A 10,735-nucleotide genomic window follows, 5' to 3' on the forward strand; every position below is an offset into this window, starting at 1 on the left:
ATCAATAGAAGACGAAGACATGTTAGCAACAGAGATGGAGAATGTGTGACAGGAAAGTTATGATGAAAACCAGGATAGAACTGTGTTACGGATACCAAGAGAGAGTTTAGAATATGAAGGAGGAGAGTGATTGAGAGCATCAAACGCAGCAGATAGATCAAGTAGGATTAGTAGGGAAAAGTGACCTTGGGAATTTGCTTTAAGCACAGTCTGTAGAACGAGCTGTACGAAAGGCAGGTTGTAAAGGATCCAGGAGGGAATGTGATTTAAGAATGTTGACATTCTAGCAATTAGGAGACAAACAGCAGGAGGGATACAGGGCGGTAGTTAGTAAGGCACATAGGGTGTAGGTTGTTTCTGAGAAAAGGGTGACCACTACAGGCTTAAAGTAAGAGGGTAAAGAGCCAGAGAATAGGGAGGAATTGAAGATGTGGGTGAGAGTGGGGACTAAGAGATGCAGTAAGGTGTGAGGGGATACGATCTAGAGGGCATGGGTTAATACGCTTAGCAGGGAGGTGGAGAGAGAGAGGCAAGAGGCAGAGAGTGGTGCAGGGGTTGAGGAAGAGATGTTGCATGTACCTTATCAGAACATTAAAGAACATCAATTCACACTGGTGCAGAGTTGATGATGAATCCAGTTCACCTCCAATTCAATTTTAACAGAAATGTTTCATTCTTCATTACTGAAAAAAAAGAAAAGTAAAAAACATTTCATTACTATTTTCAAAATGGATTGAATTCCCCCAACAATGACTATGTGTTACCAATATATCCCTCTCAGTCCCACTGCAGCATATACTGTACCAGTGTGGAAGTAGGAAGGTACACAGTACCGGTAAAACAATACGTGCCGGTACTATGCACCATATGAATTATAAGGGGATGTAAATCTCCCAGTCTCTCTCCATATCCGCAACAGAGCGGGCTCCGGTCAGTGGCATGGATGCCCATATATGGGTATGCTCATATTTGGGCATCCCATGTCACTGACCGGAGCCGGCTCTGAGTATAGGGATATATGCGGAGACGCAGAGGTGCAAGGAAATGGGAGGAGGCACGGTGAGAAACAGGGAGAGACCACAGGAAGATAGAGGGCAACAACTTCCACAAGGTACTTGTATGGGTATAATTGTTTGTATTTTGTGCAGAGGGTTTAATTTCAGATAAAATACAATTCTCCACCCTCTACGAAACAATTCCACTTTGTTCAGTAAGCCAGAAAGTCTTGGTCCCATGTGGACTGAATTTAATGCAAATAAGGTCCTTAATACACAAGTAAAGAATAAAGTTACTTATTCTCTACTGTAAGAAGTGCCACATTGCCCACTATTTGGGTCCTGTGCCCAGATTGTGACCATGCATGGCAGAGGTGAGATTCCCCCAACTCCAATTTGCTACACTCTCCAAGAGAGATAATTGTGATCAGAGGTGGAACTAGGGGAGGGTGTGAGCAGGGTCACTGCCCAGGGAGTAACCTGACTGGGGGCACGGAAATCTCATTTAGTGCATATGTTGCGGCACTGCATTGATTGACCGGTCAATCTGCACTGCTGCCTGTCACAGTGACATCCTGATCGGGCACTGTGATCAGCTATAGCACTGACCCAGGTGAGATAGTTCAGCACTTTACAAGGAGGGAACAGATGTTGTGGGTGACAGATGCTGGAGGTAGGCCAAGACTGTTGGCCAGAGTAACGTGGAGACTTACTGCACTCTGCATGCCCATCCTCTCCCTGACATCAGGGGAAGGAAGTGGCCCTGGGGTGTGTGTAGGTATGCCAGATGTCAGTGTATGCATAAGTAAGTATGCCTGTGTAGTGGGAGGTGTAGGGGCGTTAAGCTGGAGGACTTAAAACAGGCACAAAAGCACATAGATACCTCTGATTATACCGCCCCAAATGCTGATAATATCATGCTGTAGCTGCACTTTACAGAAGATGATGCAGATGTCATCATTGGTTGGTGGGTTCATTAAATCAATCCATCATATCATAACCACACTGTGCATATGATGTACTGAATCAGTAACACCAGGAAGACATCTCCATGTTAGGAGTAGAGTTGAAGTTAACAGAATATGTCCAGCACTGTGGTGTGTAGCCCATAAATAATAATTGTGCACATTACCAGAACAACATACTGTCAACTGCAAGATCATTTTGCTGCTTGTAGCGTATGCTCATCCTGTACAGTGTTGTAGTAGATCCGTCTCTTCAGTGTTCACTGCAACAAAAGTAAGACATTGCATTAATATTACAGACGTTTGGGGGCTGAAATCTCACTTCGCTGCGGACAATTTCCCTTTGCATAAGATTCTTGTGATTATGTCAATGATGATCAATAACTGCATCATAACACAGCCGCTCTATACAGAAGATGTACTTGCTCTCATTGGTCATTGAGGTAATACGTCACACAATGTACAGATATAGCAAGGATTATTTCTCCCACTTGTGCATTATGGCATTATGATGGGAAATGTTGTGAGATTCTGCATTATCAGCATCACTGAATCTTTTGGAAATTAAGTGATATTCTATGTTTTAATGCAATATTATGGGTGATCAGCCGGTAAAATAATAATAGCTTGCTGTATCTGTAGCCATGCTCTACCCATGATGTGCTGAACCAATGACTGCAGAGAGATTCAGAGTGCTAAACATGACTGGAACGCATCTCTGAATAATGGGCAGCAAAGCAGTGCAGAATAGGAGGTGAAAGTATTTAAAATGGAAGATCCTTAGCAGCTGTGTGGAGAGTAGACAGTACAGACTGACCAAGTAAATGGTAAAAGGAGTAACTTCAACATTACTTGGCTTTGTTCTCCACATTGAAGCTTTCCTCCTCTTTAAATCACTAATACTGATGCCATGTGTAACCTGTACTGAGAGTTATATAATCTACTGGCCTAGATGAAACCATATGATGCAAACAGGATCCATCCCACTCCAGATTCATAGAATTGAACCACCTCAACCTTTCATAACAATCACATAGAACTGCAGCTGTGCGCTACTGCACATGTTCTTGTTATGAATGGTAGTAGATGTGGTCCTTGGGTCTTTACTTCATACTGTAGCCACACTCTACTCATGATGTATTGAATCAACGAAAACTTGCATGGTTCAGATCACAGGAAGGGGTAGAGTAGAGATGAAAATATTCAATGTGAAACCCGTAGCAGCCGGATTGTGTGGAGTCAATAAAACGACAAATACTAAATGGTAAATGAGAAATATACACATTGCTTATCTGTCTCTGTGTAGTAATTTTCCTTCTCTTCAACTGTCCTTCAAATTTTCTCTTTTGCAAGAAAAGGAACACATGGCTTCAATATTCACTTCTGTTCTGCAGTCATCCCTCCTGAAATAAAAGTTAAGCATTGCATTGTTATTATGATAATACATACAATAAACCTTGCTCCAAACCATTTGATGCAAAGCAAATCCACCTCCCACCCACAGCTGTGCTCCTTCTAGAGCATGCATGTCAAACTCCAGTCCTCGAGGGTCCCAAACAGGCCAGGTTTTCAGTAGGGATATCCTGAAAACCTGGCCTGTTTGCGGCCCTCGAGGACTGGAGTTTGACATCCTTGTTCTTGAGCTTCTACCACGCAAGTCATCCATGTGAGTGACACTGTACTGCAGTCCTGGTCTGCACACAATCTACTGAATCAATGACATCACACTGTAAAGGCAATCTACAAGATGTATTAGTTGTCCACACTTCCGAAATGTTACTTTTATGTCCAAATCACTTATTCCCATGACCTGATATTTGTATTTGTTATTTATAGGATTGTCACAAAGAGTTGATGAGGTCACCAAATGATAGTATGTAGAGAGAAAGAGAGATCTCAGAACAGAGCCCTGATGTATACCCACAGACAGATCAATAGAAGACGAAGACATGTTAGCAACAGAGATGGAGAATGTGTGACAGGAAAGTTATGATGAAAACCAGGATAGAACTGTGTTACGGATACCAAGAGAGAGTTTAGAATATGAAGGAGGAGAGTGATTGAGAGCATCAAACGCAGCAGATAGATCAAGTAGGATTAGTAGGGAAAAGTGACCTTGGGAATTTGCTTTAAGCACAGTCTGTAGAACGAGCTGTACGAAAGGCAGGTTGTAAAGGATCCAGGAGGGAATGTGATTTAAGAATGTTGACATTCTAGCAATTAGGAGACAAACAGCAGGAGGGATACAGGGCGGTAGTTAGTAAGGCACATAGGGTGTAGGTTGTTTCTGAGAAAAGGGTGACCACTACAGGCTTAAAGTAAGAGGGTAAAGAGCCAGAGAATAGGGAGGAATTGAAGATGTGGGTGAGAGTGGGGACTAAGAGATGCAGTAAGGTGTGAGGGGATACGATCTAGAGGGCATGTGGTAGAGGGAGAAGAGAAGATGATTAGCTTCCAGCTCTGTAAGAGAAGAAAAGGAGTCAAATGCAGAAGGAGAATTAGGTAGAAGGAGAGAAGGGGGAAGGGACAGAAGGAATCTCCTTGTGGGTGGCATCCACCTTGCCTCTGAAGTAGTCAAATGCTTGAGGAGAAGTGAAGGAAGGATGGCAAGTGTGAGGAGAAGGTTAGTGGAGGGAGTCAAATACAGGGAAAAAAAGACAGCGTAAATTAAATTTGAGTGTTGATGAATGTGAAAAAAAAGTAGTGTGGTTTGGCCCCAGAGAGCAGCTTTATACAGGACTGGAGACATTTTTACTGTAGAAAAATCAAATATCAATTGTGTGATTTCCTTCATAGGCATTAAGAACAGCGAGTGGAAGTGTGATGAACATGTTTGGGAATTTAGCCAAGGGTGTGGGCTAGAGGGACAAGTGTGTCAGAGCCTAGAGGGGGCATATAGATAGGAGGATAGCATTGTAAGAGTTAATAAGATTGTTAGTTTAAGCGGAAAGAGAGAGAGAGCAGAGAGGTTAGAGTAGATGTCAGAGGAGAGTTTAATTAAGCAGAGGCAAATCAGTGGGACAGGTAAGATGGGGTGAGGGGAATGACTGATTGTGAATGATGAGAGCAGAAGAGGTCATGTACAACTAGAGCCTTGTTAGTCAGAGAACGGGCATTCCAGATGGCATAGGAGAAGGGAAGAGAAAAGTAAGGAAAGGAATGTGGATTACATTAGATAGGTTAACACTCTTAGCAGGGAGGCAGAGGCAGGGAGGCCCGATGTGTATATGAGCAGGTTCAAGATTATAAGAGATATCCCACACATCAGCAAACATAGAAGGAGACACAGAGATAGGTGTAGAGAGAGACAGAGATAGCTCTATGTAGAGAGAGAGGGACGTAGAGAGAATGAGACAGATAGGCGCAGAGAGAGGGGGCGCAGAGAGAGGAGGCGCCAAAAGAGGGGGCGCAGAGAGAGGGGGCACAGAGAATAGGATATTAAAGAGTGCTTTTCATTGAGCAGTGCAGAAATAGCTGCAATAGAGGTCTGTACAAATGGTGCAGTGTGTAGACACATGCAAAGGTAGGGGAAGGAAAGAGGAGAACATGTGGATAAAAGCAGGAGTGTGGAAGTTAGAGAAATTAGAAAAGTTTAACAGAGGAGTGAGGAAACAGCAAGCAGAAAGAACAAGAGAGAGGTTACATTGGGATGACGTTCTGTGGTAAAGAGAAAATGCTAGGAGAGAGCTTTCAAATATTAGAGGACATGAATTGAGGGAGCAAATGTATAAATCAAAACCTGAGGGGGAGGTATAGCACGAAAGCTTGCACAGCAGATTATAGTCTTAATGTTGCGTGTACCTGTCAGGGTATTCAAGAAGTTAAATTCTCACAAGTGCAGAGTTCATGATGAAATGCTGAATCTAGTCCCCCTCCAATTTAATTTTAATATAACTTTTCCATTCTTCATTACTGCAAAAAGCAAACAAAACAAAACCACATTGCATTACTATTTTCAAAATGGATTGAATGGCATATTCAACAGTGACTGTGTGATGCCAATATTCCCCACTCACTCGTAGTGAAGCACATATTGTACTAGTGTTGAAAGTAGGCCGGTAGAGTCAGGTACGCAGTACTGATAAAACAATAAGTGCCCGTCGTAAGTACCAGCTCCGCAACAGTGCGGGCATCACATTAGTGACGTGGATGAACATATATGGATAAGCCCATATTAAGGCATCACGTGACCAGAGCCGTCACTGACTGGGTATACGTAAAGACGCAGGGAGATGCAAGGAAAGGGAGGGAGAGAGACAGGGAGAAGATGTGAAACGGAGGAAGGCACGGATGGAGGGAGTTCTTCCGAGCTTCTGCGGGCCTCTCTCTTTCACTGGTGCATGCCGGGAGCTGGTCCCAACATCCACAAAGTGTGTGTGTATTATTGGTTGTATTTTATGGGGGTAGGAGGGTAGTGTGTATATTGTGTGTGTGGGAGTATTATATTGTGTGTAGAGGTGCAGAGGAGAGTACTAGATTGTGTATCTTGTGTAAGGGTGTTGTGTATATTGTGTTTGGAGCTATAATATTATTGGGGAGATTAGTATTGAGGAGGTATTATAGTGTGTATTGTGGGGAGTATTAGTGTGTGTATTGTTTGTGGGTGACAGATGCTGGGGGTATGCAGCAATCCCTGCACTGAGGTCCGAGGCGGCTCTGCATCGCTCGCACGCACTGTGGACGACCAAGCATGTGCCCATGATAATCATGGCCTTAGATGGATGAGTGTGTCAGAGCCTAGAAGGGGTATATATATAATGGAGGAGGGAGGAGGAAGGAGGAGGAGGGAGGAGGAGATGATAGCATTGTAAAAGTTAACAAGATAGTTAGTTTAAGCAGAAAGTGAGGAGAGGTTAGAGATAAGGGTAGATGTCAGAGGAGAGAGTTCAATTAAGCTGAGGTATCGAGTAGGACAGGGGTGAGGGGAATGAGAGGTGGTGGATGAGAGCAGAAGAGGTCATGTACAAATAGACCTTGTTAGTCAGAGAGCAGTCATTCCAGAGGGCACGTGAGAAGTGAAGAGTAAAGTGAGACATGGAATGTGGATTACATTAGATGGGTTAATACGCTTAGCAGGGAGGTGGAGAGAGAGAGGCAAGAGGCAGAGAGTGGTGCAGGGGTTGAGGAAGAGATGTTGCATGTACCTTATTAGAACATTAAAGAACATCAATTCACACTGGTGCAGAGTTGATGATGAATCCAGTTCACCTCCAATTCAATTTTAACAGAAATGTTTCATTCTTCATTACTGAAAAAAAAGAAAAGTAAAAAACATTTCATTACTATTTTCAAAATGGATTGAATTCCCCCAACAATGACTATGTGTTACCAATATATCCCTCTCAGTCCCACTGCAGCATATACTGTACCAGTGTGAAAGTAGGAAGGTACACAGTACCGGTAAAACAATACGTGCCGGTACTATGCACCATATGAATTATAAGGGGATGTAAATCTCCCAGTCTCTCTCCATATCCGCAACAGAGCGGGCTCCGGTCAGTGGCATGGATGCCCATATATGGGTATGCTCATATTTGGGCATCCCATGTCACTGACCGGAGCCGGCTCTGAGTATAGGGATATATGCGGAGACGCAGAGGTGCAAGGAAATGGGAGGAGGCACGGTGAGAAACAGGGAGAGACCACAGGAAGATAGAGGGCAACAACTTCCACAAGGTACTTGTATGGGTATAATTGTTTGTATTTTGTGCAGAGGGGGTAATTTCAGATAAAATACAATTCTCCACCCTCTACGAAACAATTCCACTTTGTTCAGTAAGCCAGAAAGTCTTGGTCCCATGTGGACTGAATTTAATGCAAATAAGGTCCTTAATACACAAGTAAAGAATAAAGTTACTTATTCTCTACTGTAAGAAGTGCCACATTGCCCACTATTTGGGTCCTGTGCCCAGATTGTGACCATGCATGGCAGAGGTGAGATTCCCCCAACTCCAATTTGCTACACTCTCCAAGAGAGATAATTGTGATCAGAGGTGGAACTAGGGGAGGGTGTGAGCAGGGTCACTGCCCAGGGAGTAACCTGACTGGGGGCACGGAAATCTCATTTAGTGCATATGTTGCGGCACTGCATTGATTGACCGGTCAATCTGCACTGCTGCCTGTCACAGTGACATCCTGATCGGGCACTGTGATCAGCTATAGCACTGACCCAGGTGAGATAGTTCAGCACTTTACAAGGAGGGAACAGATGTTGTGGGTGACAGATGCTGGAGGTAGGCCAAGACTGCTGGCCAGAGTAACGTGGAGACTTACTGCACTCTGCATGCCCATCCTCTCCCTGACATCAGGGGAAGGAAGTGGCCCTGGGGTGTGTGTAGGTATGCCAGATGTCAGTGTATGCATAAGTAAGTATGCCTGTGTAGTGGGAGGTGTAGGGGCGTTAAGCTGGAGGACTTAAAACAGGCACAAAAGCACATAGATACCTCTGATTATACCGCACCAAATGCTGATAATATCATGCTGTAGCTGCACTTTACAGAAGATGATGCAGATGTCATCATTGGTTGGTGGGTTCATTAAATCAATCCATCATATCATAACCACACTGTGCATATGATGTACTGAATCAGTAACACCAGGAAGACATCTCCATGTTAGGAGTAGAGTTGAAGTTAACAGAATATGTCCAGCACTGTGGTGTGTAGCCCATAAATAATAATTGTGCACATTACCAGAACAACATACTGTCAACTGCAAGATCATTTTGCTGCTTGTAGCGTATGCTCATCCTGTACAGTGTTGTAGTAGATCCGTCTCTTCAGTGTTCACTGCAACAAAAGTAAGACATTGCATTAATATTACAGACGTTTGGGGGCTGAAATCTCACTTCGCTGCGGACAATTTCCCTTTGCATAAGATTCTTGTGATTATGTCAATGATGATCAATAACTGCATCATAACACAGCCGCTCTATACAGAAGATGTACTTGCTCTCAATGGTCATGGAGGTAATACGTCACACAATGTACAGATATAGCAAGGATTATTTCTTCCTCTGGTGCATTATGGCATTATGATGGGAAATGTTGTGAGATTCTGCATTATCAGCATCACTGAATCTTTTGGAAATTAAGTGATATTCTATGTTTTAATGCAATATTATGGGTGATCAGCCGGTAAAATAATAATAGCTTGCTGTATCTGTAGCCATGCTCTACCCATGATGTGCTGAACCAATGACTGCAGAGAGATTCAGAGTGCTAAACATGACTGGAACGCATCTCTGAATAATGGGCAGCAAAGCAGTGCAGAATAGGAGGTGAAAGTATTTAAAATGGAAGATCCTTAGCAGCTGTGTGGAGAGTAGACAGTACAGACTGACCAAGTAAATGGTAAAAGGAGTAACTTCAACATTACTTGGCTTTGTTCTCCACATTGAAGCTTTCCTCCTCTTTAAATCACTAATACTGATGCCATGTGTAACCTGTACTGAGAGTTATATAATCTACTGGCCTAGATGAAACCATATGATGCAAACAGGATCCATCCCACTCCAGATTCATAGAATTGAACCACCTCAACCTTTCATAACAATCACATAGAACTGCAGCTGTGCGCTACTGCACATGTTCTTGTTATGAATGGTAGTAGATGTGGTCCTTGGGTCTTTACTTCATACTGTAGCCACCCTCTACTCATGATGTATTGAATCAACGAAAACCTGCATGGTTCAGATCACAGGAAGGGGTAGAGTAGAGATGAAAATATTCAATGTGAAACCCGTAGCAGCCGGATTGTGTGGAGTCAATAAAACGACAAATACTAAATGGTAAATGAGAAATATACACATTGCTTATCTGTCTCTGTGTAGTAATTTTCCTTCTCTTCAACTGTCCTTCAAATTTTCTCTTTTGCAAGAAAAGGAACACATGGCTTCAATATTCACTTCTGTTCTGCAGTCATCCCTCCTGAAATAAAAGTTAAGCATTGCATTGTTATTATGATAATACATACAATAAACCTTGCTCCAAACCATTTGATGCAAAGCAAATCCACCTCCCACCCACAGCTGTGCTCCTTCTAGAGCATGCATGTCAAACTCCAGTCCTCGAGGGTCCCAAACAGGCCAGGTTTTCAGTAGGGATATCCTGAAAACCTGGCCTGTTTGCGGCCCTCGAGGACTGGAGTTTGACATCCTTGTTCTTGAGCTTCTACCACGCAAGTCATCCATGTGAGTGACACTGTACTGCAGTCCTGGTCTGCACACAATCTACTGAATCAATGACATCACACTGTAAAGGCAATCTACAAGATGTATTAGTTGTCCACACTTCCGAAATGTTACTTTTATGTCCAAATCACTTATTCCCATGACCTGATATTTGTATTTGTTATTTATAGGATTGTCACAAAGAGTTGATGAGGTCACCAAATGATAGTATGTAGAGAGAAAGAGAGATCTCAGAACAGAGCCCTGATGTATACCCACAGACAGATCAATAGAAGACGAAGACATGTTAGCAACAGAGATGGAGAATGTGTGACAGGAAAGTTATGATGAAAACCAGGATAGAACTGTGTTACGGATACCAAGAGAGAGTTTAGAATATGAAGGAGGAGAGTGATTGAGAGCATCAAACGCAGCAGATAGATCAAGTAGGATTAGTAGGGAAAAGTGACCTTGGGAATTTGCTTTAAGCACAGTCTGTAGAACGAGCTGTACGAAAGGCAGGTTGTAAAGGATCCAGGAGGGAATGTGATTTAAGAATGTTGACATTCTAGCAATTAGGAGACAAACAGCAGGAGGGATACAGG

General features: G+C 43.1%; 1 long non-coding RNA gene across 1 annotated transcript; it reads right to left on the reverse strand.

The window, feature by feature from the left end:
• Window positions 1–5,771: 5,771 nt before the first annotated feature.
• LOC142474982 (uncharacterized) lies at window positions 5,772–9,875 on the reverse strand. The gene is made up of 4 exons (XR_012790655.1): window positions 9,769–9,875; window positions 8,653–8,748; window positions 7,105–7,208; window positions 5,772–5,872 (listed from the first exon to the last, which is right to left on the reverse strand). It is a non-coding gene; the product is annotated as an uncharacterized LOC142474982 (long non-coding RNA).
• Between the last annotated feature and the right edge of the window lie 860 nt (window positions 9,876–10,735).

This window comes from Ascaphus truei, unplaced genomic scaffold (genome assembly GCF_040206685.1).
Source record: "Ascaphus truei isolate aAscTru1 unplaced genomic scaffold, aAscTru1.hap1 HAP1_SCAFFOLD_1037, whole genome shotgun sequence".
Lineage (NCBI taxonomy): Eukaryota > Metazoa > Chordata > Amphibia > Anura > Ascaphidae > Ascaphus > Ascaphus truei.